Consider the following 13,455-nt stretch of genomic DNA (forward strand, 5'->3'; position numbering starts at 1 on the left):
AAATTCAGGGAAACTAGAAATTGAATGTGCTATCAAAAGAGGGCGGCTGCTACCCAGCTCCCTCCAAATGTTGCTGTTGCTGGGATCTACAGCCCAGGATTGCCAGATCTTGCTTTTTTTTTTTTAAAGGGAAGCCACAAATCCAGACTTTTGGTGATTAGCTCAAATTTTTAAAAAACACACTTTTTTGATAGGTTGTTAAGTTCTAGTTTAAAGTGTGAATTAAAAATAAGATTGAGGTTCTCTTAGTAATTGGGAGTATAAAGATTAAATCACTTAAACCATACTTTCTGTCTTTTTAAAAGTTTCAAGGTATTGCTTTATGTAGCTGGGCAAGGTTAAGTTTTTTGTAAACTGCTAATTAACTTTTTTTGCTGAGGTTTTAATTGTTTATGTGTGAGATTGTAGGGAAAATCAGTTTAGTAGATACATTGATCCCATAGTACAAATTTACATTTTACCCTTCATTATGATCTGTTTCATGTTATGAATCATCTTTCTGTAGACTACATACTTTCAGAATGTCTAAGGTTAGGAGATTACCAGAGGATGATACTTAAGGATATAAGAAAGGAGTTGTAACACTGATAATACTAAATTTAAAAAAATTATTTAAAAATACTGTACTAGAAGTGTAATACCATATATTACATTAATATTATAAGAGGTAAGGATTGAATGGATTACAGTCAGAATGATGAAACATATTAGAAGATAGTCCTTGGAGTATTGGGAACTTTAACATAATAAGTGGTTGGTTGAAGATGGCTGTTTGAATTAGCTCTATCTTGGAAAACAGACATACCTTCTTACTCCAAAAGATAAAATTCTTGAAATCTCTGGAAAGTTAAAAAAAAATTTTTTTTATTAGAAAATGATTCTTTGTTTTACAAAGGTTCATTGAATTGGGAAACTTTCTTTGGTTCTTCCAGGTTGCTATTTTTTTGTTTAATTTTTTATTGAGGTATTATTGATATACACTCTTATGAAGTTTTCACATGAAAAAGCAATGTGGTTACTACATTTACCCATATTATCAAGTCCCCACCCATACCCCAATGCAGTCACTGTCCATCAGTGCAGCAAGATGCCACAAATCCACTATGTGCCTTCTCTGTGCTACACTGTTCTCCCTGTGATCCCCCACACCATGTGTACTAAACATAATATCCCTCAATCTCCTTCTCCCTCCCTCTCCACCCACCCTCCCACACCCCTCCCCTTTCGTAACCACTAGTCTTCCAGGTTGCTATTTAAGTATAATTTAAACAGCCATCATTGAAGGATAACTTAATAAATCAAGGTTTTCTTTAAAGTCTCCTAATGTGTATTACTGTATTGCTGACTGACAAAAGAGAAAGTTTTGATAGAGTCCAATTCTGGATATTTTAGTCCAGAGTGAGAGGGCTGCTAAAATATCCTAGGCAGTTCCCAGGATAGGAATACCTGACTCATCCCTGATGCTGCCAGGAACTTCTGCAGCCTCATCCCAGAAATGCAGGCATGCACTTGTATTTTTCTGTAGAAACAAAGTTTTGGTGGTTAGGTTCCCAGGCTAACCTTCAAAAGCATGTTAAACTGTGATATCCGAAAATAAAGTGCCCTTTGTTCTGTGTATAGAGTCAAGTCAGAGTTCAAGTAATAGAATAAAAAAATATTAGCACTGCAACACATCTCAGCTACTGTCTGAAAAGGCTATGCAACTTACTAGGGCTGGATCAAGAAGCTGGATTTCTTGACTGTGTCCAGTTTCTTTTCTGGCAGGCCACACATCCTTACATACCAGTTAGGTATTTGTTCAATTAGGTATTGAAACTGCCCTGGAACCAGAAGATTTTTTCCTTACTATCTCTTTTTATCCTTGGATAGATGTCTGTGCACTCCCTTAAAACTGCAGTTTTGGATTTTCTGTCCTCCATCTTTCATCATAGTCAAATGGATTTTTTAATCTCTCCAAAAGAGCAAGAATCACTACCCTGCCTCCTTAAACACTGCCTTAATGTCAGTAGGTGACCCAATTACCTATTCCACAGAGAAAATAGAAATCTTATGTGTGAATCCTTTCAGATTTCCTTTGAGCCCTTTTAAAACAAAACAAAATAAAACCACGCTGCTACCATCTTTAGAGTATTCACTCTATATCAGAATTACTGAATCTTCGAAACAACCCCATGAGAATTCTGTTCTCCTAGGTTAGATGAGAAAACTGACACTTGCAAGTGATTATATAGTTATGGTAGGAAGAGCCAGGATTCAGATGCATGTGGTCTTGACTATAGAGCCAGCCATTGCTCCAAATTTACCTTAGTCATCGCTGTTCACTCTCATCCATGGAGAATTTGTACTTTCCCCTTTGCCAAGGTAACCTTTGCTTTCAGTCTTTTCTTTCTTCTAGGTCCTCGCATTCTAGTAATTGTCCCTGCTTCCCCAGTTCCAGTCTCTTCACTAACTCCCCTTACCATCCAAGCTTATCCAAGATTTCCCCTTTCCTAAAAAAATAAGAACAGGAAAACAAAGCTTTTTAACCTCTTTCCACCACCAGAGCTACTTCTTTCCTCTTTATCACTCCCATCTCTGGCATTTCAGTGCCAAAATTCTTGAAAGAATAGTCTGTTCATTGTTCTAGGACTGTTTAGTAAGGTCACTGATGATTGCTTAATTTCCAAATCCAATGGATACCTCAGTTTTTATTTTAACTTTTGTAACAGTTAATGTGGTTATCATTTATCTCCCTTAGCTTCTGATAACCTGCTATGTCCTTCCTCATATCTAGTGTTTCCGAACTTTATTAGGATGCTTTTTAAACTAATGTCGATGGGTACAAGCTAGAGTTCATAAAATAATGTATACTTGGATTAAAATTGACAGTACAAATGGTCCCAGGTAAATAACTAAAATATAATATCACAAACAGAAAATTTGATAAATTATTTAAAAACATATTAATATGAAGCATCATTCATTGTCATTTTGTTGTAAGGTTACATGCATTTAAAGAATGGTATTTTTCTTGCACAGTGAAAGAGATCCTTTCAGGTGCTGCATTAAATGTTACTGTATGTTTTCATTAGAGTATAGTATGAGAATTTGCTTCAAATAGGTGTAGCGTAGCAAAAGAATATACACTACATATTTTGCAATATTCATGCAATTAGGCTGCTTACTGACATTACTAATTTTTCATGGGCAGACAGTTCACCTAATTAAAAAAAATAGAAGTCTATCCTTAGCTCATGTTTATTTTTAAATCATCTGACTTTTTGATTTATAAATTAAAGGACTCTGATTTTCATTTAAAATGTACATATTCTAGTTATAAGTCCATAGGGAAACAATTAGCATAATAGAAATATTTAACATACAAAATAGCCTTTAATTAAATAACTTCTCAAATAAATATTGGATTATGGTAAGAAACAGGATAGATCAGTGGAGTCAAGTAGACAATAATATGCCCGTGGTTAAACCATTTGCATATCAAACACAGATGGACATCATTTGCTTTGTGGTGTATGCTTCTCAAGGCAAGTTACTGCTTTAAATCTGTAGAAATTAGTCTTTCTTTTAAAAACATGTATTAAAAGTGGTTAAAATTTAGGACAAAAATATTGTCACCTTTATTTCTATAGTATTTATTGGTATCTCATGAGAAGTACTACTGTAATTGAAACAGTTGTAATTGTTGATCCTTTTCAGAATAATTTTCCTTTAGTCTTTAGTGCTTTTCTTTATACAGAGAATGTCTTCTGATCCCACCCCATTCTCCTTCTAAATCTGAATTCTTTATTCATCCTTAGAGACCCAACAAAAATGACTGTTCTATGAAGCATGCCCCAGGCATGCAGGCAGTCGGGTTCCACTGTAGAACTGTTTCTTAGTATGTAGATGTGATTGCACATGCACACAGAGCCCTCACTGAGCTCTCCTGGGCAAAGTCCTTTTCTTATTAGTTACATTCCCAGTGCCTGACACATAGTAGGCATTCAGTGTTTGCCAGCAGCAGTAAACAAATGCCAACAGCAAGTGGTGTGATGGGAAAAATTGGATTTTGAAGCAATATACCTACTGAGTCATGTTCTAACCCTGTGGCCTTAGGCAGGTCACTTCTATAATTTTCTTTTTTAGCTTCAGCTTCCTTGTCTGTAGAATGGGGTGAGTGTCACAGACCCTGCAAGCCTGTGGGGGATGAATAGAAAGAAAATATGGACTACATAAAAGGTAGTTTTAAATATATCACTGTGGCTTAACTGCCCAGTAAGTTTGACCCATTGGTTGAATCTTGAAATCTTAGGTGTTAGTGTTTCAGTGTCTGTTTAGCATTTTACTCCATTGCCACCCCAACCAAAAGAGAAAAAAAGTACCTTGATGTTGTAGAAGTAGTGTTTTGTAATATTTCTAAATAGAAAAAAGGACTGAATTCCAAACCTTTTCTTCAACAAACTCCAAAATATCGTCACCTTAGTATGTTTCTAGTATATGTGATGTTTGTGTAGGTCTAGAAGTAAAAACAGTTCTCTTAATATCATCTTATAACCTAAGTGTCTGCTGCTGTTTTTGAGCACTTCCCCCCACTACCTATAGAGCATCATGCTGATGTAAGTGATAGTACTCCTTTGCCAACCTCTTAAGGGCTTATGTCAGATAAATATTTGTATCAACAGGGCCACACTCCTTCTGGAGACTTTTTGGAAGAATCCTTCCTTACCTCTTCCAGCTTTCTGGTAGCATTCCTTGGCTTTCTTGGTTTGTGCCACATCACTCCAGTCTCTGCCTTCATCTTCACATTTCCTTCTGTATGTATGTGTCTTCTCTTTCGTCTCTTCTGTGGACACTTGGTATTAAATTTAGGGTCTACCCAAGTAATCCAGGATTATCTTATCTCAAGATCCTTAATTTAATTATATCTAAAAGACCCTTTTTCCAAATAAGGTAAACATGTCAGGTTCCAGGAATTAAGATGTGCCACATATTTTGGGGGGGACCATTCAATCCAATATGGCAACTGATCAACACATTCTGTAATTGTCTATGGGCTTTTCTGGGGTTTTGTTTATTTGTTTGGTTTTTTAACTTTATATATTTTTGAAACAGTCTCAGACCTGAAGAAAAGTTGCGAGTAAAATACCTAGAACATCTTTTTCTTTAACCATTTCAAAGTTGTGAACATGCCTCATCAATCCCAAATACCTTAATATGTATTTCTTACAAAAAAGGACATTGTGCACATAATCACAATATACCATCAAAATTAGGAAATTTCCATTGAGATCTTACTGCCATCTAATCCTCAGACCCCATTCAAGCTTTGCCAATTGTTCCAAAAATGTCTATTATGGGAAAGGATCCTGTCCAGAGTTACTCATTCAATTTGGTTATTTATCTTTAGTCTCCTTCAGTTCCTTAGTTTTTCCTTGGTTTCATGACCTTGATACTTTTAAAAGATTGCAGTCCAGATATTTTGTAAAATATCTCTCAGTTTGGGTTTGATGTTTCCTCATGATCATATATAGGTTATACATCTGTCATGTAACTAGTGCCGCGTCCCTCTCTGCATGTTATCAAGTGGTGCATGATTTTGGTTGGGCTCTTTTCATTGCATCCTGTCAGGTGGTATTCAGTTTCAGTTTGACCCATTTCTGAGAATTTTCACTTCCATTACTTGATTAAGGTGGTGTTTACCAGGGTTCCCTATTATAGAGTTGTCATTTTTTCCTTTATAACGAATAGTACATTTGGCCCTTGAACAACTCTAGTTTGAACTGCGCAGATCCACTGAGTACATGGATTTTTTTTTTCAGTAAATAAATTGGAAAAGTTATTGGACATTTGTGATAATTTGAAAAACATTTTTTCTCATAATATTACATACAAAATATGTGTTAATAGGTTCTTTATATTATCACTAAGGCTCTGGTCAACAGTAGGCTCCTAAGTTTTGGGGGAGTAAAGGTTATGCATGGATTTTCAACTGGGGGAGCATCTGCCCTCTTAACCTCTGCATTATTCAAGGGTCAGTTATTAATTTGTGGAGAGACACTTTGAGAATATGTACTTAACCAGTTTGTATTATTTATCTATTGCTGCATAAGAAAGTACCCCCAAAACTTAGCTCTTTAAAACAACAGACATTTATGATCACATAGTTTCTGAAGATCAGGAATCCGCTAATGGCTTATAGCTGGGTGGTTCTGGCGCAGGGTCTTTCTGGAGGTTGTGGCCAAACTGTGCTCAGGCTGCAGTTCTCTGAAGTCTGCTACAGGATCCCTTTCCAAATTCATGATTGCTGGCATATCTGTTACTTGTGGGTTGTTGGATTGAGGGGCTCAATTTCCTCCCCATGTGGGTCTGTATGTAGGGCTACCTGAGCATGCATAAAACGTAGCAGCTAGCTTCCCTCAGAGTGAACCCAGAGAGAGCCAGCAACCAAGTGAAAGTCCACACTACCTTTTATATATAATCTAATCTCAGAAGTGACATACCTTCACTTTTGCCATATTGTATTGGTTTCATAGATCACCCCTGGTACAGTGGGAGAGAAGACTACACAAAGGTGTGAATACTATGTGTCAAGGATCATTAAGAGCCCTTGGAGTCTGGTACCACACTGTTACTCAAATTTTTTAATACTCACTTTTAAATTTACATTTGTATGAACTCATTTACTGTTTTACTCAGGTGGGTTATAATATTTTATAAAATTTATTTTAGTGCTGAAATTCTTCCAGATTTGCTCTTTTTTCCCCATGATTCTTTGGCCACTTCTTTATATCTGGTAAAAGATGTTTTTAGCTTTTTATTTTGCTTACCCTGAATTAGCCCTGTAATTACCTTTTTTTTCCAAAGATCCCTAGTTCTTTTTAGTAGAGAATAATATTTAGATACCAAGATCTGGATGCTAGGTGTACTCATGGCTCCTGGAATTTCACTGCTTCCAAGCTTTCCCAGTGTAATCAGTGAATGTAGCAAAGGGATATGTGTGTGTGTGTGTGTATGTGTGTGTATAATAATATACACAAGCTTAACCAATGTAATCAGTGGATATAGCTAAGGGGTGTGTGTGTGTGTGTACACACACACACAATTTCCATGTGTGTAATTTATTTTAATTTCTAGATATCAAAAACCATGAGTTCACACTGCTAACATCCTTACCAGTCACATACATAGGGTTCACACTGTGTTTCTTCCTTTCAATATTGGTATCTTTTTCTGGCAGTGAGAAATATGGTTTCTGTTATTTTTAATATATTTACTGTTTCATCAGTTCCCCTGTATATAATCAGGCTCCCATACCTGTGTGCTCCCATCTGCATAGATATTCTTGCCCTGCCCTGGGACACCTTTCTTAACTCTCTTCTGACCTCAGTATCCTCCACTGGGTCATACCCATCCCCCTGTCGATATCCTCAACATTTTGGAAAAACAAAGTAAAGGACTTCTTATTTGACATAAATATCTAGATAAGAACTGTTTAAAATAATAGTGCTAGTCATGTAGAACATTACTTAAAACAAAAACAAATACAGGAAATTCAACCCAGTGGTTGTGACTACTTAGTGTTTTTACCAGTTAGGGAATAGGGCATTTTCTGTAGCCCATTTTTATAGAAAACTAAGAGTATAATTTTAGTTTAGTATTATTCTGAGACAATTTTGGTAACTCTAGTAACCTGTAAACTGGGCTCTAATCTGAGAAGTGGTTGGAAACAACCATAATTAAAAGTCCTGTAACTTACCTTTGATTTATGAAATATTTTATAAATACAAAAAGTTTTAGAAGCTGATGTGACCAACGCCTGTGTACTTACTACCCAGATTTAACGTTCAGACTTAATTAAGCTTCAGTGTTAAAGTAATAAAGAGCAGAAGCTTCTTCTAGTAATTTATGAGCTTGGTGTCTTTGCATATTTAGAAATATTCATGTTTTGGTAAGGTTGCATTGTTATAGGTGATAGAGAATTACTTGTGGAACCTCTCTTATGTCACCTGTTGCATCAAGGCAATAATGTATCATCACTGAGCTTAGTCGTAGGCCAGATTCCTGTCCATTGAAAAGCGTTTTGTATCTTTAAGTATTGTGCTTCATGTTTGTTGACTAGAAATAATAAAATCCATTTTGCAATTGTTGAGCTTACCAGGAATGTATCATACATGTTTGTGCCCTCTTTTTAAAATTGTGAATTGCCATGGTATTTTAGAATTTCCATTTCAAGGGAATTTGAAACCATTTCCCAAATGTTTAGGACACTGATTAAATTGCTTTAAAACAAAAATTTGAATTCCTTTTCAAAAGAGCAATAGTTACATCCTTTATTTTAATCACTACAGGACAGATCTCTAATAAATAAAATCTAACACAGTGGCAATCCCAAAACAATTATTCAGTAACTTTTGGGGGGATATATATTTATTTTAGTTCCTCTGTTGTTGAATCTATAACTTGATGTGGAAATTAAATTGTATGAGCTCACATGCAATATGCATGCAAGTTAAGAAAATTGCTTGGACTTTTGGGAGCAACTTGAAGCCAATAATGCTTATTGGCATTTGGAAAGGAGGTATTAGTTTCTTATGCGGGACATGAACATGACTTGATCTTCTAATCTCAGAGCTTGAGACAGGACCACAAGTGAGGCACTTTTTGAAGTCAGTATTTTCATTGTCTTCTAGTTACCAGTATTGCTGTTAAGTAGTCCAGAACTATTCTGATTTCTGATCCTGTGTATATGACCATATAGAGGAAGCTTGTAGTTTTCTTTGTCCCCAGTGTTGTGAAATTTCATGACATGTGGTGTAGGTCAATTTTCATTTAATTTGTTCAATGTTCATTTGCTCTTTTCCAGCCAGAAATCCATGTCCTGAAGTTTTAAGAAATTTAATCCAATCATTTTAGTTCACAGTTTTATTAACTTCAATTTTCTCTCTTCTCCCTTTTTATAAACTATTACTGGATGTTGGAGTTCCTGGACTAGTCTCCCCTGCCCCTTCTATCTATATGGATTTCCTATTCTGGACATTTCATATAAATGGAATCATACAATATATGACTTCAGTGTCTGGCTTCTTTTGTTTAGCCTATGTTTTCTTTCTTTTTTGTATGTAATTTTTTTCTTTTTCTAAATTGAAGTATAGTTGATAATACAGTATTGGTTTCAGGTATACAACATAATGATTTGACTTACATTATTAAATTCTCACTACAATAAGTATAGTTACTGTCATCATACAAAGATACTATATTGTTGACTATACTTCCTATGCTTTTATTCCCATGACTAATTTATTTTATAACTGGAAGCCTGCAGCCCTTTATCGCCTTTACCCACTCCCATATCCCCCTATGCCATAACCCCATCCCCTTGGGCAATCTCCAGTGTGTTCTCTGTCCATGAGTCTATTTCTGTTTTGTTTGTTCATTTTTGTTTTTTAGATTCCATATATAATTGAAATGGTATTTGTCTCTCTCTGCCTGGCATTTTTCACTTTGCATGATACCTTGTAAGTCCATCCATGTTGTTGCAAATGGCAGTGTTTCATTCTTTTTATGGCCGAGTAATATTCCATTGTTTATATGTACCACATCTTCTTTACAGATTCATCTATTGATGGACACTTTGATTGCTCTCATATCTTGGCTCTTGTAAATAATGCTGCAGCAGTCATAGGAGTGCATATATCTTTGTGAATTGGTGATTTTGTTTTCTTTGGGTAGATTCCCAGAAGTGGAATTGGTCATATGGTATTTCTATTTTTAGTTTTTTGAGAAACTTCTATACTGCTTTCCATAGTGGCTGCACCAGTTTATATTCCTACCAGCAGTGTACAAGGGTTCCTTGCCAACACTTCCTATTGTCTTTTTGGGTATAAGCTATTCTGATTGGTGTGAGGTGATACTTCATTGTGGTTTTGATTTGCATTTCCCTGATGATAAGTTATACTGAGCATCTTTTCATGTGTCTGTTAGCTGTCTGTGTATCTTTAGAAGACTGTCTATTCTCAGCCCATTTTTAAATAGGATTATTTGGTTTTGGGGGGTTGGGTTGTATGAGTTCCTTGTGTATTTTGGAATTAACCACTTGTCAGATAACATTTGTAAATATATTCTCCCATTCAGTAGGTTGCCTTTACATTTTGTTGCTGATTTCCTTTGTGGTACAGAAGCTTATTAGTTTGATGTAGTCCCACTTGTTTATTTTTGCTTTTGTTTCTGTTAGCTGGGGAGACATAACTGGAAAAAGATAACTAATGCTGATGTTTAAGAGTTACTTTAGCATAGTGTTTTCATTGTTTATCTAAGCTTTTTATGACTGATTACTATTCCATTGTATGGATATGCCATATTTTCTTTTTGCATTCATTAGTTGGTGGGCATTTGGGTAGTTTTCCACTTTGTAACTATTAATAATATTGCTATGAACATTTACTTTCAAATTTTTGTGTGATCATATGTTTTCATTCCTCTTGGATATAGACCTAGGGGTGAAATTGCTGGGTCATGTGGTAATTCTATTTAATTTTTTGAGAAACCACCAGATTATTTTCCAAACTGGCTGTGCTATTTTATATTCCCACCAGCAGTCTTGTGAGTGCTCCAGTTTCTCCACATTGTCACCAACACTTGTTACTTTATTATTTTGATTATAGCTTTCATAGTAGGTGTCCAGTATTGTATCATTGTGGTTATGATTTGCATTTCTCTAATGACAAAGTGATGTTGAGGATTTTGTCATGTGCTTATTGGCTATATGTATATATATATTTATCCCCTTTGGAGAAATGTATATCTTAGGCCTATGTTTAAATTGAGTTGTCTTTTTATTATAGAGCTGTAAGAATTTTTTACATATTCTGGATACTAAATCATTATCAGATAAGTGATTTGCAAAATTTTCTCCTGTTTTGTGGGTTGCCTTTTCACTTAATGGATGTACAGAAGTTTTAAATTTTGAAATCTGTTTATCTAATTTTCCTTTTGTCACTTGTGCTTTTTCTGTCATGTCTAGGAAACTATTAATGACACTTAAATTAAAGAAAAAGAAACTTGATTAATCCAAGGATACAAAGATTTATATTTATGTTTTTAAGAGCTTTGTAGTTTTAACTCTTACATTTAGGTCTTTGATTTTTTTCTCCCAGATTTTTTAATTGTCATAAAATACATATAAAATTTACCATCTTAATTTTTTTTATTAAGGTATCATGATATACACTCTTATGAAGGTTCCACAAGAAAAACATTGTGGTTATTCACCCTTATTGAGTCCCTCCCATACCCCATTGCAGTCACTGCCCATCAGTGTAGTAAGATGCCACAGAGTCCCTACTTCTCTGTGCTACACTGTCTTCCTCGTGACCCCCCACACACCATGTGCACTAATCATGATACCCCACAATCCCCTTCTTCCTCTCTCCCCCCACCGCTCCCCCTTCCCCTTTGGTAAACGCTAGTCCCTTCTTGGAGTCTGTGAGTCTGCTGCTGTTTTCTTCCTTCAGTTTTGCTTCGTTGTAATACTCCACAAATGAGGGAAATCATTTGATATTTGTCCTTCTCCACCTGGCTTATTTCCCTAAACATAATACCCTCTAGCTCCATCCATGTTGTTGCAAATGGAAGGATTTGTTTCTTACGGCTGAATAGTATTCCATTGTATATATGTACCACATCTTCTTTATCCATTCATCTCCTGATGGACACTTAGGTTGCTTCTGTATCTTGCCTTTTGTAAATAGTGCTACAGTAAACATAGGGGTGCATATGTCTTTTTGAATCTGAGAAGTTATTTTCTTTGGGTAAATTCGTAGGAGTGGAATTCCCGGGTCAAATGGTATTTCTATTTTTAGTTTTTTGAGGAACTTCCGTATTGCCTTCCACAATGGTTGAACTATTTTACATTCCCACCAGCAGTGTAGGAGGGTTCCCTTTTCTTTGCATCTTCACCAGCATTTGTTGTTCCTAGTCTTTTCTATGTTGGCTATCCTAACTGGTGTGAGGTGATATCTCATTGTGGTTTAAATTTGTATTTCCCTGATAATTAGCAATGTGGAGCATCTTCTCGTGTGCCTGTTGACCATCTGAGTTTCTTCTTTGGAGAAGTGTCTGTTCATATCCTCTGCCCATTTTTTTAAAAGGGTTATTTGCCTTTTGGGTGTTGAGGCATGTTAGTTCTTTATATATTTTGGATGTTAACCCCTTGTTGGATATGTCATTTACAAATATATTCTCCCATACTGTAGGTTGCCTTTTTGTTCTGCGGATGGTGTCCTTTGCTGTACAGAAGCTTTTTAGCTTGATGTAGTCCCATATGTTAATTTTTGCTTTTGTTTCCCTTGCCCAAGGAGCCATCTTAACCATTTTTAAATGTACAGTTCACATGTATTAAGTACATTCATATTGTTATGCAACCATTATCACCTTCCATCTCTGGAATTCTTTTCATCTTTCAAAACAAACTTTACTTTATACCATTAAGCAATAACTTCTCATCCTTTCTTCCCCCAGCTTCTGGCAACCATCATTGTATTTTCTGTCTCTATGATTTTGACAATGTTCCTTATGTAGGTGAAGTCATACGATGTTTATCTTTTTGTGATTGACTTATTTCACTTAGGGTCCTCAAGGTTCATCCATGTGGTCAGAATTTCCTTCCTTTTTAAGGCTAAATAATATTCTATTGTATATGCACCACATTTTGCCTATCGATTCATCTGCTGATGCATATGTGGAATGTTAACATGCTTTAGCTATTTAGCTTTAGCTGAATAATGCTGCTATGAGCATGAATATACAGATAACTCTTAAAGATCTTGCTTTCCATTATTTTCGTATTTTTATACACCTATAGGTGGAATTGCTAGATCATATGGTAATTATACTTGTAATTTTTTGAGGATCTGCCATACTGTCCACAGTGCTTATGCCATTTAACATTCCCACCAACAGTGTACAAGGCTTCTAATTTCTCCACATCCTCACCAGCACTTGCTATTTTGTTTTTGTTTTTGGGGTTTTGTTTTTGTTTCTGTAGCCATCTTAATGGGTGTGAGGTGGTGGTCTTTGATCTACTGTAAGTTAACTTTTGTATGTGGTATGAGGTAGAGGTCTGAGTTCTTATTTTTGCATGTGAATGTCTGGATTTGTTGAAAGACTCTTCTTTCCCCCATTGAGTTGTTTTGGCAGCTGTGTCAGAAACAAATTAGCCAGATGTATGGGTTTATTTCTGCGCTCTCAGTTCTGTTCTGTTGATCTATATGATCTTATGCCAGTACCATACTGTTTTGAATACTGTAACTTTATATTAAGTTTTGAAATCAGGACTTGCAAGTCCTTCAACTGTTCTTTTTCCAAGATTGTTTTGCTCTTTGGGTTCCTTGCACTTCCATATGAATTTTAGAATTAGCTTCTTGTTTCTGTAAAAAGAAAAAAAAGGCTGTTTGAGTTTTCATAGAGATTGAATAG

The 13,455-nt window shown here is 35.6% G+C and overlaps 1 protein-coding gene across 4 annotated transcripts in view; it reads left to right on the plus strand.

Moving 5' to 3' along the window:
• Positions 1-13,455, plus strand: part of UBE2D2 (ubiquitin conjugating enzyme E2 D2) — a 48,223-nt gene that overhangs the window by 3,569 nt on the left and 31,199 nt on the right. The gene's annotated exons all lie outside the window — the stretch shown is intronic.

The sequence above is a fragment of the Manis javanica genome, chromosome 14 (assembly GCF_040802235.1).
Source record: "Manis javanica isolate MJ-LG chromosome 14, MJ_LKY, whole genome shotgun sequence".
Taxonomy (NCBI): domain Eukaryota; kingdom Metazoa; phylum Chordata; class Mammalia; order Pholidota; family Manidae; genus Manis; species Manis javanica.